Genomic DNA, 22,320 nt, shown 5'->3' on the forward strand with positions numbered 1-22,320 from the left:
TCCAGCAGCGAGGGCCTTCCTGCCTTGCAATGCTGTTAGTACAGCTTCTTGCTGCCCCAGGGTTTCTCCCAGGAGCCTGCACAGAGCTGGCACCTCTGAGAGGGTTTGGAGTCGTGCTCAGTTGCAGAGCACTTTCTGTTTGCTTTGAAATAAACCTTTAGGAGTGTTTGCAGAATGACTGTGGACCAAACGTGTGGGGCAGGGTTTGGTTTGTCTGACGTTTTGCCTTGGGAGAAGGGCCTTTCAGGGTGTGTACGGTGGAGAGAGAAAGCTTCAGCTCCTCCAAGTGCACCTGGAATGCCATTAACTGCATTCCAGGATGAATGAAGTGGTGGCAGCTCTGTTGTCTTCCCAGTGTTTCTCCTCTTGCCTCCTCCGGCTCCTCCTTGTTTGAAATGGTTGAAACTGCAAAAGCAATCTGAGACCTAGAATCGATCTAAATGGTTTAAATACATCTAAAGCCTTAAGGCCAAATGAAGCTGTAACTATGCATGTGAGTAGCTTTGTTGATGTCAGTGGGTTCTCTCACTTAAGCATACTAGATTTGACAGCTAGGTTAGAGGTTTTCAAGATCTTATGCCATTTGGAAAATGGAAAAAAAAAAAAAAGCAGCTAAACAGAAACTCTTGATGTCCCTTTAACTGCAGCAGGACTCGAGAGTGGGGGGACAGCGAGAAGCATCTAAAAATGGAAGCAGGGCAATGTCTTTGCTCCCTAAACATTTGTTTATTAAGTGGAATAACTTAAATGCAGAGGGACACCCAGATGCAGAAACACATACATGCCCTGGAGCTGCACAGGCTTCTGGCTGTCTTTTTTTTTTTTTTTTTTTTTTTTTTTACTAGAATTGTTAGGGTTTCAGATTCTCAGTTTGCTGCTTGCAACTTGGGAAAAAATCAGACAAACAAATGTCTAGTAAATGCAATGAGGGGGGGAAATTGCCTGAGACTACATTGATATTACAGGCTCAAGCTAAAAAAAAAAAAAAAAAAAGGAAAATCAATCTTAACTCTCAAATTCCCATAGTATAGCCTTTGTCTTCCTAAAATCTGAAAGAGGCCTCCTGTGCCCAAATGCCTTTCCATTTCTTCTAGCGTTGTCAGCTGACCCGGACAAATATTATTTCTTGCTCCAACCTTTCCCATGTTACACTGTAAGATCATTTGGCTACAACACTTACTGCTTTAAACTCGTAGTCACGTGTCTCTGCAAAATTCATGTATGGAGAATTTCATAAAGAGCAGTGTCTCTTATTGCTCAGGCTATACTGCCCTGCCCAGGAGTTCCTGTTGTGAGCAGGCACGAAGGAAAGAGATGAGGCTGCGTGTCCAGCCTCAGCTTTTCTGCTGCCTGCCCCTTAGGTGCTTCTCTGGGCAAACCTCTTGAAGGAGGAGTGGCTTCTTCACTGCAGAAACCCTTGTTGCGATGCACTATGCAGAGTTTTGGCGTCACACACTCAGAGGGGAACATTTTGAAGTTAATTTTCCAGCAGTTCTCCATTGTGCGAGGTTGAGGTTTATGAAGCCAGGATTGCGGTGCTGTAAAGCAGAGCAACTTTGGGTTTCTGCAGTACCTAAGTAATCCCAAGAGCACTTTGCAAAGTGGCAAAGTACATGCGAATGCAGCGAGTGTGTAGGCAGGAGATAACGAGGAGCTTCGAGGAGAAGAATGGTTTTGCTGGGGAGGAGGTGGAACAAAGTGGGAGTGGGGCTTTTAGCCTTGGTGCAGACTGCACAGCGCTCTCAGCTTCTCCTCAGCCGGCCCGGAGCGATGGTCAAGGTGCAGAGGTGGCAGCTGGTGGTGGCTGCCTGGAGGCAGGGAGGCTGCGGACAGGACAGGCCTTTTGACAGCGCAAGCCTGATTTTGTTCTGAGCTCCGGGTATTTTATTTCCCATCGTGTCTCTGCTGTACCAGTTCGCAAGACATGACTGGCAGCTTTGCCTTGTAATTTATTTGATCATGGTAATTTTTTTGACAGGCTTCCTTGTGATTTTTTAATATATCAAATAGAGTTTAATAATAGCCTGCTATTAAGTCCTTTTATTTCTCCCTTGGGATTTACTTGTGACTGTTGCCTCTCTTACCCGTTTGAGCTCTGAATCTATTTTCCAGCTGTGAAGAACTTAGCAGTGTGAGTGCAAGCATAATATGTAAAAACACGCAACAGAATTGTTGTTATGCTTGGGAATTAATAAATGTCAGCATTGAAGGTAATTGAAGGATAAACCAGGCTTGCTTAATTTCCAGGAGTATTCCTATCAAATTCAGTGGGACAGGCTGTCAGGAAGATGCTCTCCAGAAGGACTTTTCTTCTTCTAATTTTATTGCCACTCCTCTTTTGAAGATGAATTTTATCATTGGCTTCAGGATCAAGTGACCTCTGAAGAGAAGAACCTCAGTGAGAGCAAAATTGAACAAGATAAAGTAAGTTGTGCAGTATAGCTAATAGCTTTGGAATATCAAAGATAATAAAAGAGGCTATGTACATTTAATCAGAGTAGGGTAAGCACATCTAAATGGCATCTAATGATAGACGATTACATTCTGTAATGGGGGAGCTGAAATTCCCTTGTTTTCCTTATTTCTCCTGAGACCATCAGTGCTATATCTCTCATTACCTGTTTTCTATCTCCACACATGCCAGGCCCATCTGTTTTTTTCTACTCTTTGCTTTTACAGGTATTTCCCAAGAAACTCAAAAAAATACTTGTGATCCACTCATTCCCTTCATGTGTAGTGTTTATGGATATATGTAAGCCTGGTGAACACTGGTAATGTCAAGCCCCATCCAACAGATCAGGATTCACGTGCACCAGATGCCCCTCAGACCTCCCCTTCTGTCTTCTCATCTGTGTGCTACCACTTAGGTTGTTTAGGCCCCAGTCAAATCATTCAGATTTCTCCTCCTCCTCCTTTCCAGCTCAGATTTTTCTTTGTCCCAGCCAAAAGGAAAACCTGCCAGATATGGGACAGGCTACTTTCCACTGAATTCGGAGTCAGATGGAGTTCACAGGCAAATACTAGCTTGTGCTAAGCCCTAATAACGTTTGCAGCAGTGTAAGGATAATGTAGCACTTTGTTAAACTGTGCATGCCAGTGGCAGACCCAGATTTGCTGCTGTATAATTCTGGGAGAGGTGCATTACTACAATAATAGGATGGCTGACACTATGAGCTGTACCAATACAACCCTCTGCCTACATGTTGGATAGATAAGTGCAGAAAAACCTAAGTGCACCCACCTCCATCAAAAATGGAGGTCATATAGTGTTGAAATTGCTTTGTGTATGGCTAAAAATAAGCTGACAATGGCTCGCAGAGCAGTTGCTCCTCCTCTGGTAGAAAGCTGAGACCTGAAGAAGTCCCCAGGTTCCAGTAACTATCCCCAAAGCCAGTTGATTCAGAAGCAGATGATGCGATTTCTTCTTAGCACTTGAACATATATGGATTGAACAGATTTCCTGGTCTAAACTTGTATTTTGATTAAATGGGGAATATTTTCCAGGATATTAGGCAGTCAAGGATTATTTCGTTGTCTGCGATGTGAAATTCCTTTTAGTCTTTTTACATTTTCTCTTTTGTCTCTCCTTTTCCTCCTCCTTTGGAGTGGCGTTTGTTGTGACTATTGGGAGGAAATGTTGTTCTGCTAACTAATATTTTGGTTCCTCTTACATATCTAGAGGACTATGGGGAAGACTGTGTTGAGGTCACATACCACAGCTGCATGGCGTTGAAGTCTAGACGAGAGCTTCCATGAGCAAAATGGTAAGGCCCAGGAGATAAGTCACAGGGGGAGAGAGAACTTTTTACATTTCATAAAGACAGGTTAGCAATGGGACAGAAAAAGGGTTACGTAAGGTAGTAATATTTCTACTATGTAAAACAAACGTAAAAAAAAAAAAAGAGATAGTATTAAGGTTACAAATGAGGTAGAAGGCATGGAATAGGCACAGAAGTATAAATCTAATTCTGATCACTTGTACAGGGCCACTGCCATGACTGAGGTTCAAAATGTAGCCATATTGAAATTATTTTGGTGTGCATTGAAGAAAGCAGTAATTTGGAGGATTCCAGCAGTCTGCCACTTGCCTCAAGTTCCAGAAACATTAGTGTACTTTGATTTGATCTTATTATCCCTTTTCCCAGGGAACATTTATTCAGGCGAAATGCAAATAATGTTATAAATCAGAAAGTATCTTAAACTTCTCTGAATTTTCTCAAAGGCTTTCTGAAATAAACGAGACCTGCAGCAAGTGCCAAAGATAGTCAAATCCAAGTTAGTTTTGAACTAGGAAGCTATGAGCATTTCAGAGCCCTTAGGCCATTTCAGGGAATGCTGCGCAAGCTGTAGTATTATAGCATTTTTCCAGAGTGTTGATGAAGTGATTGATGATGCAAAAGCAGGGAAGATAAGGAAAATGGAAATGTGTATTTTGTAATCAATGGAAATATGAGGCAAAGAAAAAAAGCAGTGCTGCTTCAGTGAAAGAGTATCGACAGAAACTTCAGTCCCCGCCTACATGTCCTATCCCATTCTGTTCCCGAAAGTAATCAAGACAAGAGAAGGAGAAAGATCAAAATTTATTTATATTTTTGGCACCAAGGATAAAAATAAACAACTGGAAGTCTGTGGAAGTTCCTTACAACTTTTTGAATTTCTGAATACGAATGGAGAAACTGTTGTGCACACTTTTTCTTTCCATTAGTTTTTCATTGCCTCTGGATTTTTGCGTCTGAAGTGCTTGCTTGTTGCAGGAACCAGGGGACTGAATCATTACAGGCAGCCCACAGGTCTGATGACTTCATTTCCTGGGTTATATAAAATCCAAACTTCCTAACAAATTGTCTGCAGGAAGTGTTTACCACATTGCTATAGAACAATTAGAGTGCACAGAAACCTGACCAGGTTGAAAAAACAATTGCATGAAGCACTGACGTTAATTTATGAAGACCTTTAAGCATGGCTGTGAGGTTGCCAGCCAGCAAGCCAACCAAGCAACCTACCTACCTGAGTTCTTGGGCAGAAATATTCAATTAGATGTCATGGCTAGAGTTATTTTGAAGGGTGGAGACCTGTGCAGAAAAAAATGTGATTAAGGCATTATGTCTGGTTTGTTACATTCCCTCTAATAAATTGTTTACCTGTGGGGCAGAACAGATCCTGTATTCACATTATTCACATTTGTTAATATAAATCTTCACTAAGTCCCCTGAGTACCCTATAGTTAGTTTAGATTTGGACTGAAATTGTTATTTTGTGTAGGGAGAAGGTGAGCAATATGGCTCCTCTTCTGCAGAAACTTATTCTTGTCTGAGCTGTTTGGAGCCCATGAAGATGTAGGGCTCCTCATATTGGCACAGTGACAGTGCAGGAAATAAGGCCAACAGAAATAAGAAGAACCTGTTCATCTCTCACTGCACAGAGTGAAGAGCTACCCCATACAAAACAGTATTTCCCCATCCTATGTCTACATGCACTTGGTATCCTCTTTTGCTCTGAAAGTTCATCTTTTCCCTGACTAATCATTCTTTCTAATACAAAACAGCAACTGAACGAGACGGAGGAGAATACTGTTGACAACTACATAAAACATGCCACTTTCAAATATACCATTTTCTTTTCAAAAGACCCCAACCAAAACAAGCAACTTTTTGCTTGTTGAAGCTATTGTTGAAGCAGTGTTTTTAAGTCTTGACTTTCTGGCCACATTCTGTTAGTTACTTTCACAGTCTGCAAATTTTCATCAGGATGGCATACTCCTGTTCATTTAGTATGACAATTTATACTTCTTGTCAAACTTTGAAAAGAAGATACAGCTGCTGTTATGTGATGCCTAGCACTGTCTTTATGCAGAAGATGAAGCAGGAAAGGAATTGGGAAAAGTACATCTTCGCATTCAACTGAAAGTGTGAAAACCAGAAAACAAATCAGCATGCTACCTAAATGAACTGGTATTTAGCTGTTTTGGTAGAGCTTTAACTGAGATCTCAAGCAGATATCACGTTGATTGTTATTTTTAACTCAGCAATGCAAAATTCTTCTCTGAATCGTTACTTCCTAAGGAGTTCTTGGAAAGTGGAGGTGATCCACTTCTAGGGAATTCCCAGTACTGTATTTTATCCTTACACTCTTAAATCAGAGTCCTTGGTGGTGCATAGGACTTGCTAACATTCAGCCACTTTAGGAGATCGCTATTATACACCAGAACAAGCAGAGAAATGTATTTCCCAGATGAGCCACTTAAGTAGTGCACATGACTTGGTTCACAAGTTTGTTTTTGGTGAAATTCCCTGTTAGGACTGTTTGTCAGAAGGTTAGTGAATTGCTTGATTTTTGCTATTTTGCTTTCTGATGATAATGATCAGATTTGCTGAGAAAATGTAGCTTTCTTTAGTTTTCTAAGGAAGTCTTTCATGTGTTAAGTATTGCTAATTTCTTGCCTAACTTGAGTGATGTATTTGGCTTTTGAAGGGTCTTCAATGTGTTATCTGTATAGAAGCTTGTAACACTGCAGTTACCAGTTACTGCATGTTACCACTTTTTTTTTTTTTTTTTTTTTTAAGACCATCTCCACTTGGAATAAGATCTCTTTCTCCCATAAGCTTTCTTGTCTAAGAAAACATATGTGAAAGAATTGTGATACTTCATTTCTGTTGCGAAGTATTGAGAGCTCTGGTCAGTAGCACTTGTGTGACTGTTAAATATCATGCTAAGCTTAACTCTATATTTGGACTCCTAAATAAAAATAGTATGATTTTCAGAGACGCTGAAAGAGAAGCCAGTAAATACCTAAGAAGCTAAGTTGCTTACATATAAGTGATTAACTATATAGACTATAGGAAGCTGTATCCTGTGAAAAAGTAAGAATTAATACTATGTGTTGGAACTGTCAGTATTTAAACTCGAATGTCCCCAAATATAGAACTAGGTGCCTAAGCTTTTACATCTGAGTTTGGAGAGAGCTTGACTTTTAGAAAATGCTGAGCTCTCATCTTCTGCAACTTTTGCATACCCAAAGCATATCAGAGGGGGCATCTAAAATTACTAAGTACTTTGAAACTTAAGGCCTTAGAATCTGCTACCCATTTTCTCTTTATTGGGATGCAGCCACTTAGAACACAACCTGGAAAGACACAAATAGAGATATCTTCAAGGATTTTTTTTTTTTTCAGAATTCATGTTGGTATCTAAACCAACATACTTAAAATTTTTGCTGAAATTTTTAGAAAGCATGCTTTTAACATATGCTTTATGTTAGAGAATGAAACAGCCTTTTTTACAGTCTGACTCAGCCTTATTTACATTGCAGGCTTTGACTATGCATGAGGACATACATGTAGACCAAGCTCTTGATGTTACAGCAAAAATTACGTGCATTTGATGCATCACTCCTTACGTGAATCAACCTTCAGTGCTATTAAACTGCTTCCGTAGAATTTCTTGAGTGCTTGAGCCCTGTAAGGTTTTATTCTCTCTGTTCCAACAGCTTGCGTGTTTTCATTTTTTAAACAAATAACTTCCCTATCCCTCCACTCCCTTCAGTCCTGAAGAACGCACTGACAACTTTAAAAATGCTGTAAACATGGGGACAGTAAATGGCATTTTTGTTATAATCTTGTCTTTGGAAAGAAAGATCTGAATGAAGAGGTGACGATCAGAAGCAGCTGGAAAATATGTCTCTGAAGAAATTAATGGAAAATAGAGCACTTACACCTCTCCCATTAAAATAAACAAAACAAAATAAATAAATAAATCTCAGACTGTGTAGGAATAAAATGGAAGCAAAGGTAATTGCTTACAATATGGGAATAATCCCAGGAGGAGTGTTTTTAGCTCTGGTTGCTCTACTGCTTAGCTTTTGAGCCATCTTGTCAGACTGATGTGAGAAATTACCATCATTATAATGAAACTGGAAAAGGTGGACAAAGTTCCTTGGGCTGGCTGGGCTTCACATGCCCAGAGAGCTGGGCAAGCCCTAGGTATCTGTAAATTTGTAGCAAGAGTGGGGGCCGATTTGTCTTTCAGTTCATAGTAGATCAGTCACTGAGCTGCTCCGACTGATCCCTTGCAGTGGTTTCTCCAGTTTGTTATTGTAGCATTGCCAATCCCTGTGCTGGGAAGACTTGAGGCACTGATGGAGCACAAGCTCTGCACTCACCTCATGTTGACCAGGCATCTCCCCATAAGCTGGGAGAGTATTTCTGAGCACAGATCAACTGCTGCTATGTTTGCTTTGTGGTGCTTCATCATGGGGCTGTATAAGGTCCAGGTAGTCTGAAGTATGTCACCATCTGTTTGTTTACATGTGCACGCATTTTTGTTTTGCAAGTAGTTTCTGGAAGTACTCCTTGCTGTGAGGTCCTTGGTTAGTCGATAGATTCCTTCAAGTGACCGTTCCTAGGCCCAGATGGAAAGACCTGGCCATTGGGAGCTGAGACCTTCTGGCTAATGCACAGGTACATGGGTGGATAAGAAACAAAGGTGCATGCAGGCAATGAACATCAGCTGTATTTTGCAATTATAGAGTCCAACTTTGTTGTCTTTACTCATCTGCAGAAGTTACAGGAATCAACATCAATGAAACAGTCCTGTAGTAAAGGCCATCATCTTTTAGCAGCTCTGTAGCACAGTGGCGGTCCCATTAGCCATGCCAAGGGGAGAAGTGGAAAGTTTGGTCTGGCTTTAAACATCTACAGAATCAGCAGCGTACAGTAGCCAGGCACTGCTGGAAAGGAAATCTGGCCTCCAGGTAGCGCTGTGTAAATGAAAGCAGCTTCTCCTTTTATTCCCTTTTGGTGGCTCAGATTAGAAACTATTATAAATCAATCAGAACCAATTAATCTGACTCTATTTGTACCTGCCAAACCCATCTTAATTGCAAAATAAGTTTAGTTTATTAAATTACTGGTGAATATATACATGTCTTCCTCATGCTATGAGACAGAGCAACTCTGCCTGGTCTTTTAAGAATCCAGTTAGATTGAGGCTTCAGCAAGAGTAAAATGATCCTTGACTTCAGAGGCTTGAGAAGTTTTTGGTGAAGTGTGAGGCAGCATGGATTATAGCTCTCTTATTCTGTAGTTACAAACATAAGTGCTTCAGTTTGTGCCTTTGTTTGCATGTTTTACCAAAATTAAACCAGTACAAAGAAATTGAAAATATGGAAAAAAAAATGTAGTACAGCAGAATACTTTTCCAAAAGTATTTAATCCAAAAATTGTAAAAACTCTTATTCCTGATTCTGAAAACAAGGGCAATAACTGGGTCATGGTAAACAATTTCCCATTAAAAATTTCTTAGGAATGGCAAATAACAGTTTGCATGCTGAGATACACATCCTTTTCCAGCAAATTTGTACACATTAGCAAGTGAGATACAGTTCCTGTAGGCCTGGCCTTGCATACACCCATTTAAATGGGTGTATTCACCTCTTTAGCTGTTATGTATATGTTCTGAAGAAGCCAAGGCTTCTCCGTTCTGTTCCCTGTTAATCTTTTTTTTTGTCTTAAGGGAAGTCACTTCTGGTTTATATTTCTATCAAATTAGTATAAAACAGAGACAGATGTGCCTAGATGCTACAGACCAGCCCTGGGTAAATCCTTCAGAGAGCTCTGTGGGCTACTCAGATACCTCCTCTTTATTTTTGGGAAGAAGCAGACGTGCTTTTGACAGTGTGAGTATTTTGTGTGTGATGGTGTTATAGATAGGTAAAAGGCAAATGCTTTCAGTTTGCCAAAGTTGCACAACTTTGCAAAAATATCGTAGTCAACATTTGGAATAGATGAGATTAAGTAAGCCATTTAAAATGAAGATAACTGGACTTTTTTTGTTAGTCTTATTTTCTAAGTCAAAATAACTGTGGGCAGATGCTGGGATGTGTAGACAAGCAGGCAGCGAAGGCCATGCCAGGGGAAAAGGTGACCCTATTTACCAAGGCTTCAATGTCTGGAAATAACAGGCTGCCCTCCCAAGGTCTGCATCTCTCTGGCATTTGCCAGTGACTGCTTGTGAGAAAAGCATCCTGGGATTCCCCTCCCCAGCACTGAGAAGTTATCATTTTTTATCAGTTTTGCTGCTGCTTTTGTTTAAGGTAAATGTATGGTGCGAATGGGATTGTGTTGGGTTACAGTTCAAACAGTGATGAAAGAAAAGTCCTGTGAGCCAGGACTTTGCCTTTTTTTTGACTACTTCAGCAGTCCAGCCCTGTTGCTGTAACTGGGCCTTTCCACCTTTGCTCTGGTGCCTTTTCCTGCAGAAGATGGATTTCTGTCTCACCAAAGAGCAGGAAGCTTGGTAGGGGCAAATCCTGAATGTTATGCTACTCATCTTACTGATTTATTATTATTATTATTATTTGTTTTGTCACAGCTGATGTGGTTATTTAGCTGATGTGGTTATTTTTACTTAGGTTCTATAAAATCAGCCGGGGTGGTTTCTCCCACCTGAAGATGCTCAGCAGCTCAGTTGGTCCCTGCAAGAGAACTTGTCCTGGGTTCTTTCCTCTGCACTTTCCCACACACCTCCTTCCCTTACCTGGAGGGTCTGCACAGTCTTCCTATCTCCATCAGTTAGTACTGGCCTTCAGTGTACTCCAAAAAAGCTTCATCTTCCTTTGACCCTTAGTGCTTTTGGTTCTGTCGAGCTGCTTCATGTCATTAGCCGTATAAACAACAGCCTCTTTTTGTTTGTAACTTCCTGTTCCTGGTAGTCTTCTTTCCTCTTCCCAGTTACTGTTTTAAGGTTTGAGGAATCACTGACCAAAGTGCTCGTTATGGAGAGTTAAGTAGGTCATCTACTGAAAGGTTGCATCTGCCACTTAAGAATGCCATGCAGCTGACAAAGATTTTCTTTTTGTTCCCTGAAACGTCCAAGTTTCTTCTCTCTTCACATTTTAAGCATAGGAACCAGGAACGACATTAAGGGATAATATATTCCCCTCGTTATCATTAAGAGCATTGCTTCGTGGCCTCTTTTATAAATCAGTAACAGAGGGTAATGGAGCAGAAGGTTCTCTCTAAGATCTTAATTAATCCAAGCAGAGAGATGTGTCTGTGATGTGAGTTAGGATTAGGAATTAGCTCTAAAAACAAAATAGCCTATGCAAAATTGATGTACACTGGTCTATAAAACAAGTCAGTGAATGAGTTCCCATTTGTAATGTGACATTTCTTGAAATAATTGGCCACCACAGTCTTCGTCAGAGGAGGCAGTAAAGACTGAATGAGTAATTTTATCACTTAAAGGAAATTTATGATGGGATGGAGAGACTGACCAGTCACTTCTTTCACTGAGCCAGAGCCTAGGACATTATAAAAAATAAAATAATAATTTTTAAAAATGCTCTTTTTGCTTTTTGTGCTGTGCCTTGAATGCAGTGGCCTGTGATCAGGATGGGAGGTTCAGTTTAGCTCTGAAGGAGGAAAGGCATCCAGGAAAAAATATAAGAGTGTCTATGTGGGCATCAGAGAAGAAAGAGGGGTTGGAGGAATGACAGGCTTCCATGTCACAAAGTGAACTTCTTCCCTACGCACGCCTGCAGGAGTAGGCGTACAGGGGAGGCTGACTGCCTGACTTGCTTCTGGAAATCTTCCATGTTTTCAGCAGAGGGAAAAGAACATTATTTTTATTACTATTAAAATGTGCCTCTGCACTTACAGTATGTGCAAGTGAGTATTACAGTGCTGCTCAGTGGAAGGTTAGCTGAAAGTCAGGGGATATGTTTAGTCTGATGCCTCGGGAGGCCTCAATCTGCATTTCACCTGTGTGACTGCAAACCTGAGTGCTAGGGATGCGAAGGCTCACACGGTTGGCAATGGGCTGCAGGAGGCCTTCCCACGGGGCAGGGGGATCTTTGGTAAGCCGTGAAAGGGGAAACTGAAGGCCATGAGGATTAAAAACAAGGAAGGAGACAAGAAAAAGAGCACCAGATGACAAAGAATGATCATGGGGAAAGATGATTAATGAGCATTTCTAAAGGCGGTGGCTCCAAGTACACAGAGTGCCCCCCTGGGGCAAGGCATTAGCCTGCTCTGGAAGGAGGTGAAGTGGGGGGGACTGAAGGGCAATGGGCTGAAAAGGGGTGGCTTCTGTGTACGACCAGCTCCCTCTGGAAATTTCCTATGAGAGATAAAATTTGGCAATTGATGAGTGCTGCCAAAAATTTGATTTTATATTTTTTTTAATTATTTTTTATTTTTAAGCTACTGCTTGGTGCTGTGTTAAGTCTATACATACAGTCATTGCAAAAAGACACATCTGCCATGTCCCCTGATGCTAGTTGGGCAAGATGTTCATTTCAGCCAACAGGATGGAGAAAAATGAGAAATGATCAAGTCTTCAGTGGTCAGCTGTTCTTGTGCATAGTAGGGATGCTGAAGACAGGTGTGCATGTCAGGAAGTTGCCAGGAAGGTGCCTTGGATGGGCACAGATGCTGTGGTTCACTCGCTCTGTTCCTCCTAGGTCTTGGGTGCTCCCCCGCTAGCAGGGGTGGGCAGCTGGGACCCCCTTACTCCTCCTGGCAGCAGAAGCAGGTTTGTTGAGTCGGGTGTGGTGCAAGCAGCAGGCCTCGTGTGTTGTCCGGCTCCCAGCTGAGGGAATCAAGACCAAGGTTGCCCAACAGGTACCCCTGCACAGCCCCAACCACCTGGTCTGCCTACCTAGTTATCCTCCCGCCGACTTCTTCAACCTCTTTTCTCCACCCCTGTACCTCTCTCCTACTTAGTGGCTGGTTCATGAGAGGTAGGACTAAGCACTTTGCTCTGGGCATAACTGAAACGTGGCATTCAAAGCCTCTGCCCAGATGGAAGCTAAGGGGAGAATGCATGTTGTCGCTTTGAACCAAAATGAAAAGGAAAGTTTGTGGGTTTGGGACTCCTGCACCCTTCCCCTCTCCCTGTACACATGCCAACACTGCCGCCCCTCATGCGGACCAGGGCTGCGTGGCACGAGAAAGTCCTTTCCTTGCGACCTGGTGTCACGCAGCAGCAGTCCTTGAGCTCAGGGCCTTCTTCCCTGTTTGCAGGTAGCAGGATGGTTCCCTCGGAGAGCTCATGCCACTGAGGAGGCCCAGTGGCCTTCTTCCCCTTTAGTAAATGCTCATGGGCACAGAAGAGTTATAGGAATAAGGGGGAAGGAGGTCAAGGAGGAGACGCCCTCCTGAGCCCTCAGCTGTGAGGAGCTGGAGTGTATCTGGAGGCAGTTATTCTGGCCATGGTTTTGTTGTTTTTATGGTTACATTAGGGTGAGGCAGCTTTCTGACAGGCACTCCGTGTACCCCTCTCATCAGCATTGTCATCCCTGGTGGTGTGAGCCAAAGCAGCGTGTGCAAAGTGTGCCACAGGAAAATGATCAGTGCTGACCAATGTTTTTCTTGCCTGTAACACTGAGATGGAAGGGTATTCCTGGCATCCCTGTGTGCTGCAAATAGTCTTTGTCATCAGCAATTAAGGATTGGATATGATTTTAAAAAAATTATATCAGCATCTGTTACAGAGGAACTTAACCCTTCCTAATCAAGTCTGTCTTTGACACAAAAACTGCTTTAAATTCAAGCTATTCCTGCACCTAGTAAGTAGCAGAGGTCAAGAAAGCAAGTCTAAGAAATGTCATCTTCTGCATTAAAGCAGGAGAAAATAAGGAGAGGCATAACAGTGCCTCTGATAGCACTTTGTTACCTGGGGGCACAGGGAGAAATCATGATTTTGTAACAGGGACCTTGCTGGCTTCCCATGGGATCGTCCTCATCTAGCAGGTCCACGCTCATTCTTCACTTTTCTTCACATTCTCATCCCTTACTTGTTTCAAGGGATCTGAAACTCAGCCTTGATAGGAAATGGAGTGATTGCCTCCAAGACATCAGATGGTGCTCCACACTCCATCCTCACTCTTCTCCCTTTTTATCTCCCTTGGGATCCCTTGCCAATTAGGTCTCCCAAGAACCAGCTAGACAGGAATAGGTCTGCAGTGAATGTGTCAGATTGATTGGATGTGTCGTTTATATTGCTTGTGAGCTAATGTGTTCTTTGGGCACTTTATTAATTTGTTTAATTCTTCATGTAATCTCCACCCAAAAAAAAAAAAAAAAAGGGAAAGAAAGAAATACACCAGAGACTAGTCAAGGGCACCATTCCTTAGCAGGAATAAAAAGAATGTGAAATTTTTAGACCAAGCTATTTTAGAGAGCTGACAAATCCAAAGAGTATTCAATAACACTTTTGAAAATGGAATCCAGTGTTCTTTATTTATTTATTTATATATATATATTTTTTTAGAAGCTTTTTCTGTTCTTTGCACCAATCTGATCAATTGCATGATCAAAATTCAGGGGGATGAGTTAAACTTTGAGAAGGATTAGCTCCAGCTTTATTGAGAAATCCCTCTTCCTCAGTGATGCCAATGTCCAAAACCAGGAAAAATGAAAGGACTCTTTGGGGACCTGCAACCATTGCTAGCCTGAGTAATTAATGTTAACGTCAACACTTTGATGCTGGCTATAAGTTTATAACTGAATTTTATGAGGACAGCAGAGCATAAGGCTGAAAGAAGAAACAAAGCTTACTGGAACAGAGTACAGCAGTGGAGTCCTTCACCTTCTCTGGACTTGTGGCCCAGACTTGGGGTGTGGGGCAGAGCTGGAGTCCCTGACATCTTTCTATCAGAGAAATGTGTCACCTAGACCAGGTGCATGAAGGACAGATGGTTTTATGCCTACCAAAATACATGTACCCCTCTTTAAGGTTTGGAAGTGAATTGGTGTCCTGGCCTATCTCTGGCAATGGTGTGACAAGTAACATGAAAGAAGGGGTGGGAGATGTCTCTGGTGATCTCTGTGCCCTTAACCCAATAGCTGCTTTGGAGGAATGTGGAGAGGAGGGACAAACAAGATGTGATTTGTGTTATTACAGCAATGGGCAGACATCCTGTCCTCCCATCTTCCTGTCCCGAGCTCCTTCAGCATATTTCTGGTGTGCACATCACTCCTGCGTCATAGCTGTCCTCTTCCGTTACTATTTTTCTATCCTAATTCATCTTGTTGCACGGTGTCAGACAGGCCTAGCAGTAAAATAAAACGGTGGTTTATTAACCAAAGCCCATAAAATAAAGCAATGGTTTCTTAGTCAAAACCTCAGACAAAGGTTCTAGCATTTAGAGGACTGATGAGTGTATGCAGAGAAAACTGTACGGGGCTACAGACTTTGTTTAAAATGAGGTGTCAGTACATCTCACTCAAAGACCATGTAGCATGTGCACGTTTGAGGTGGATGACCTGATCTCTTCTCACATCAGATGAATTCTGCAAGTTCTGAGGGAATTCTATTTCCCTCATCATATTTCTGCTCTTATTTGCAGTAACAGACCAATAGCAAAGACTTGCAGCTCCTCTCCTGCAGTCAGTCCCAGAGTCACCAGCTCCCCAGCATAAGGTAAGGTTTTAGGAAAAAGGACTGTTAGCTCCATGTTGTACTCCTGCATGCATGGGTGCATGCACATTGTCTCCAGTGCACTTCTGAGGGAAAACAACATAATTTCCACATGCTTTGTACAGAATGTTCAACGTAAGACAAAACTTGAAGTACTGTCAGTAGCTGGTGTGAGTCCTGAATGATTTAGGGAGAGGAAAGCTGACTTCTGTAAACACAATTTTAACCTATCTATGTCTCTTTAACAGAGACAGAAGTGTCTAAGGATGAAGATGTAAAGCCTCTTGAGAACCTGAAGTTCAATAAATTACCAAGACTAAAAGGTACCAGTATACATCTAAGGCTTTTGGAATAAGTAGTATGGAATCACAAAAATAATGAATTGTGGGCTTCAGCCCAATCCTTGTGGAGTCCGGGGGAGTCTCAGTGCACTTCTACAGGTGGAGGACAACATCCCAAGTGTGTAACAAACAGAGTTGTTGGTTTCTTTAAAGGAGCAGACAGCTTTATGAATAACTTTTGTATTTCAGCAAGTTATGGCTAGCTGTTTGTGGTGAGTGGAAGTTGTTAGTGTAGGGCCTGTTATTGACTGCTTGCTGAGGCACTGCAGAGCATAATTAGGAAGAGGAAAGGCCAGCGTAGGGTCTTGAAGGACCATTTCCTGGCCAAGTGCCTCCGTTTTTCATGACCTTTTTGGTGTAGCCCTTTGTAAGAAACTTTGAAAGAAAATACAGACTACTAGGCAAGGAGCATTCATTTATCCTGAACTGATGAGGTAAGATTTGGAAGCGTAGGTGTTTTCTATGCCAAACAAAGGGCATGCTCTGAAGCCACAGAATAAACAAATGATGACTGGCAGCAGCTCGGAGCAGAGCAAAATTAAGAGGGGACTTGTAGTTAGGAGAAGTTGGTACTTGAACAAGAGCATTGTAGGGATTTGAAGGATTTAGAGAAGGGAGTGGAAAGTAAATTGGGAACTGGCCTGAGGCCCTATGAAATCAATGGGAAGGCTTCCCTTGGGCTTCAGATCAAAACATGAGTGTAGGGGATGAAAAGCACCTGAAGGGTTGCAAATATCTGTGCAGCCAGCAGATGGGGAGAGGAGGAGGGGGAAGGGCACTGAAGATACAGAGAGAAGTAGGAGAGCTTTCGTGTCAGCAGAAAGCCCCACAGAGGTCCAGTGCTTCCAAAGAACTCTTATGGGCTTCACCCTAGACACTTGGGACTTCTTGGTGCTAACGTGGTGGGGAGCTTTGGGGAAACCACAATAACCACTGCAGTTCCTAGGATACTTGGTTGTATTTAAGAGGGCAATAAAAGTCAACTAGAAGGTATAAACCTACAGGGCATAGCATTGAGGACAGGCTGGAATGTCACGTGAAAGGTTGCTGTCTTCAGTTGCAACAATTGCAAAAGATGTGATAAAAGTGGTCACAGGAGGAGGCAGGATCAACATAGATGGGATTTTAAAGAAGAAAGGTTACAGGAGACAGGCCTCAGGCTTTATGAACTGTGAAGGAGAACAGTATCTAAAAATTAAAAACAAAACTGTGAAGGGAATGGTGAAACATGTTCATTTCCTCTTGTTTTTCCTGTTGAATGAAGCTAAAGGAAAAAAAAAAAAATGACACACTCCATACTGTAAAGTTGGTGTTAGTAAATGTAGAGCAGCTAATCGAAGGATGCACTTCCTGTCCCAACACCTCATCAACTGTTACAGGCTGCAGTCACAAGAGGTGGAGGTATGGGAGAGAAATGTGCTGTGGATTTATTTTTGGAAGACTGGCAGTTTTGTGGCAGAATGCAACATCTGTGCGGTAGCAGATGAAGAAATAAGTAGTGCTGCTCGCAAGCAGGTATCGGGAAGTATCTCGTGCGTAACCCATGCACAGCGCTGCACAATTAGCTGGCTGCTTACCTCGTCCCGTTTGTCACTCCCAGTCACACGCATCATTTCTCTCACGCTTTTAGAGATAACCACCTCATTGCTGGCACGGCAGCCCCAGCGGACCACTCATCTAATCTGCTGTGGCAGTTCCTCTTCTATGTAGGCCATTGCAGAGCAAATTCAATTTTTGGTGTCTTCATCCTATTCTACAAATTGCTTCTTTCTTCAGTCCTTCTTTAATTTATATTATCGTATTTTAGCCACGTGGGTCTTTCCCTCATCTTTGGCCTTGCGGTGAGTCCAGTAGCTGTTTTCCTGCAAATGGCAAGTGTATTTTCAAGGCCTAAGCTTTAAATTGCTGTTCTGGCAAAAAAAAAAAAAAATTCCTCTCACGCCCTTGACACAAAAACAACAATGTGAACAATGGGAGCTGGCTGGAGCCAGCATGACGCTGGAGCACACTGCATGCAAGGAGGTTGAAGAGGGAAAAAAAAAAAAACCACATGCAGTGGAGGGAGGATGTTCAGCAGACTATTTGCATCAGAGTTTCAGAACCCACACAATAAAAATGAAAGTGCAGAACGTGGGCCAGCTGCCTGCGATAAGATCTTATTGTTGGAAAGGGGAGCAACGTACCATCTCCAAACTCGCTGGGCAGGGAGCAAAAGTACAGCATGAAATGAATGGTGAGATCATGCATGCGGCCGCTCTTCCTCGGGCACTGACGTATCAAGAGGCTCTGATTGATTTTTGTGTGTTACGGTATGACAAAGCCAACCTGGGAGAATTACAACAGATGGTACAGCGTGCAGGCGAATTGCACAGAGATGGAGGGGAGCTCAAATCAATCATTTTTAACAAGTAAATACAACTTTGTGAAATTCCCCAGCAGTGGTCAGGCCGTAACTGATGTGAGGGCTTTAGTGCAGCTGTTTGTGGGTGCACTTGGCCTCAAGTAGCGAGGAGGGAAGTCTCCATCTTGGCTCAAACAGAGCTCTCATTTGTTCTGTGCACAGATCCAGGATTTGATTCCTTGCATCTGTGGCAAATCATCTTATTTACCACCTCCAGTGACCAATTCAGATGTCTACAGAAATGGCAGTTTCAAAAATTCACAGATGCTGTTAGAGATAATGGGCTAGCTGGATTTTTTATCATATATTTAACATATGCCTTGATAAGACTGAGCTGCTGGCTTCAAACTCTCTCACCAGATGTTAAACTCCTGTTTCTTCTACTGAAATTTATGAAAAATAACTTAAAAGTACTTCCGAATTACCTTTATAATTCCTACGTGTCTTCTTCAAGCATTATATAAGCCCATGGGGCTGAAATCTGTTTGCAGTTGTTCTGGTCTGAGTTCCTAGGTAATTGCCACACCAAAATAAATACGCGCATGTCATCATTTTAAGATCTTGAGTTTAGCCAAGAACACCAACTACATGTCTTTGCCAAAAAAATGGGCCTGGTTCCTTACTCCGTGTCTTTCTTCATCTCAGACTGAGGGACTTGCATTTATTAAGGGAATTTGTAGGAATCAGTTCTTAATGTTGTTTTCTCAGATTCTCTGCGTATCAATCAAGAAGGTTGGTAGATACAGGTTTTCCCATTTTATTTTCTTCAATCAGTAATACATTTCCTAAGAAATACAGGCTATCTTAAAAGGACACATCCTTTACTCTCTGCCTTTGTTCTAAATGTTCATGCTGATTTTTTTTTCTTTTGATTATCTTAATTTAATTTAAAATATTTACTAATAATAAGGGCTCCTTTGTTTCATCTGATGAGACATGAGGCCATTAAGCTAATCCAGAATCGTCTAGCAGCTTGTGTTGCCAGTCAGTGCTGTTGGGTTAGCTTTATGTTCTGCAGATGACTTTCTGGGCCTTTCACACTGCTTCTCTACTCAGCGATCAAAACCAATGTCTATGTTATTGCCAAGGAGATGTGGAGGTTTCATTGCAGTGCCTCCTGGGCATTTCTCTCCACCCTCACGCGTGCAGGTGCTAGCATGTAACAGTGCTTTCACCTCTGGTGCTCTCACCTGCTCCGTTCTCCAGGGCTCCGTTTCTCCTACTACAAATTCACAGATTTTTACAACCTTTGGGGGGAGTTTTTAGGATGAAGTGCTCAAGTTCACGACACCAGCGTTATGTCTCCTCTGATGTAAAGCGTAGACAACACCTTCTCTTGATTGCCTTCTCCACACTTGCCCTTGGGCACGAAGAGTACCTGATGTAGGGAGACCCGGCTTAAACTGGGGCAACCGGGAGCTTCATCACAGAGCATCACTCTGCTTTTTTGCTCCCTCCCAGCAAATGGCTGTTCAGCTGGCACAGAAACAACGGGCTCTTCTGCATCCTTTGCTGCCGCTGTGATAGTGCTAGGAGAGCATGTGTTTCTCTGTAACAGGACACGAGGCTTTGCCCTGCTTTACTCTGTTCAGGAGTAGCCATTGTGGAGTGCAGCCTCCCATTATAAACCTGAGTATCAAGGGGTGAATGCCGCGCACACTGGCACGGCTTTGTCAAGTCAGCTGGTTTGTACCTCTTGTACCAGTGTGTGACCACATTATCCCAGTGGTGTTCCCTGCTCTGTTACCCTAATAAATGCAAAGGTCCCATTTTAACAGCTTTTTATTTCTGGCCTTCAGGGACATTGACAGGACTGGCCCTCTGTGGTTTAGCACCACAAGCGCTGGTGGTCGCTGCGTGGACCCGCGTGCAGAGGTTGGTGGATGCGGTGGATCGGGATTATCGCAGGGGCTGTATGTGCTGATTGGGCACCTTTAGCAGAGCTGCTTAAAAATTACTCTCCTGTGCTCAGAATTCAATGTGAGATGTTTTTTTTTCTGAGTGGTGATGCTGGTCTTGGATTTTTTTATTATTGTTTTTAATTTTTGTGAGCTGTTCAGCTATTACTGATGCACACCATTGAGTAGATATATATTTGTGAGAGCCCACCTAAGCCACAAGTCTGGTGGCTAAAAGAGAGACCAAGAAGTCGAGTTTCAGATTTTATCAATGCAAGGGAGAATCTGAGCCCTAGCTATTCTGTGGGTAATGGGTGGGGATTGTGGCCCACAGATTATTTAGGACATTTGTTCCCCCTGTTTACTAACGCTTGAGCTGAAGTAGGTACATCCTGTAAAAAAACATTACTGAGATGGTGTTTCCTGGGGTTTTAGCAAGTAAAACCTTCCACACATGGCTGCATTTTGAGAGAATTGGCTGGTTTTCTTTCTTTAACTGTAGCTCTGTTTTAAAAAATAAACTTTCATAGAAGAAGGCTAATCTTTACACAAAAGTATATCTGTACAGATTTTTTATGAAGCACTTTGTCCCCTACTGCTATGCTATAGGATAATGTTAAAGAAAAATATTGGACTAGCATCACGGACTATAAAATACTATAAGTTCTCAGTAAATTCTGTTCAACTCCTTTTCTACCTCCTAAAGAGAGACTTTTCCATAATCATTTTCCATATATCCGTGGATTTATTGTTCATTATTATTTTTATTAAAAGTGTTGTGTTTTAAGAACTGCTCAATCCACAGGGCTTTAACAAAGAATTAGTGTGTGAATTGTCATCGTAATGTAATTTTTAGGCTGAAAAGCCTTCTGGTATGGGATGCTTGTAGCCTAAAAGCTTTCTGCTATATAAGGCAATGGATTTTATTTAACTTTCTCAACCACTGTCTATGTGCACAAGAGAGGGACATCCAAATTCAGGCTAAGAATAGAAACTTTCTAACTGCATTACTGAGTTTCTGTCATAATTAACAAGTAGTCTGTGGTACAGTCTGTGCTATTGCTCACCTCTACTTTCAGAAATGCTAGAGGTCACAGGTGTGTTTTCAGTGTCATGTCATAGTATCAGGGGTCCTTTTATTTCAAAGTCCATGGTTGCAGCTAGTTGGATGGAAGATTTGCTCTGTCTTCCCTGTGGTTTTTCCTCCTCCTGTGTTTGCTCTTTTAGCTTATGGTGGTGAAGGCATCACTGCTGGGAACAGCATGCATGGCTGCAGCGTGCCGTCTGTGCCGGGACTCCTGAAATCCCTGTCCTTGCTGGAGCATCATCTATTTTCTGAAGTAGAAGGCAGGTCTAGTTGCTAAGGACCAAGCTGCCAGGTAAAATGTGCAGTCCAAATTGCTGATCCTTCATGTCTTCCCCTTAGCACAGTGATCTGTGCTGGGGCGTGTGCATGGTCATGCTGAAGCCAGCTCTTGAACTCCTCAGTTCAAGGAGCTATGCTGAGTGGTGGGATTCAGCCTCATGAGGTATCTGCCTGGGAAACACTGAGTCAGTGAATAAAACACTCTAGTGGCCCAAGACCTGGTAGAGAGGTGTTGTGCCGTGCTGAGCTTTGTGTGAGACAGCCCCACCTGTGGGAGCCCACCCAACCTTTTCTCGCTTGGTAATGAAGCACAGCAGGCTGCTTCACACCTCCACCTAGATGTATTTCCTGTACTTGCAGAGCTTTACATTGATTCCTCTTTCTAAATGTAGAGGTCTGATTTTACTTTTCACTGTAAACCTTCAGCAGGTCCCTCAGTACCAGGGGATTTAAGTGGTCTTAAACCGAGCAGCAGAAAGCAGAATCTCAGACACACAAATCCGTGGTTCAGGTAAATGTGATGGTTGGGTCCATATGCATTTCTCTACAGCAGATATTAACATTACCAAAATAAATTAAAAATAAAAATAAAAAGAGCTGTAAGTACCACCAACAACTTTTGCTCCTTCTCTTCCCCAGAATGTATGGCCCAGCCTGTCTATAGAGAGATTTGGTGAGGAAGCTGCAGGGCATGAACGAGTAGGATCAAAATGGTCACTCCGTGCTGCATTGCTGGCACAGGGTAGCCGAGAAACCCCCTTGTCATTTCTTTTCTTATGCTTTTGAACTGCCATGGGGAACTGTAAATACAACAGCTGGAAATATTTCCAGAAAAGTCCCTTCTCTTTACCAAATATGGCTCATCATGGTGACATGTATTGAGACCATAGTAGC

Source organism: Anser brachyrhynchus (assembly GCF_964034855.1).
Source record: "Anser brachyrhynchus genome assembly, chromosome: 3".
NCBI lineage: Eukaryota > Metazoa > Chordata > Aves > Anseriformes > Anatidae > Anser > Anser brachyrhynchus.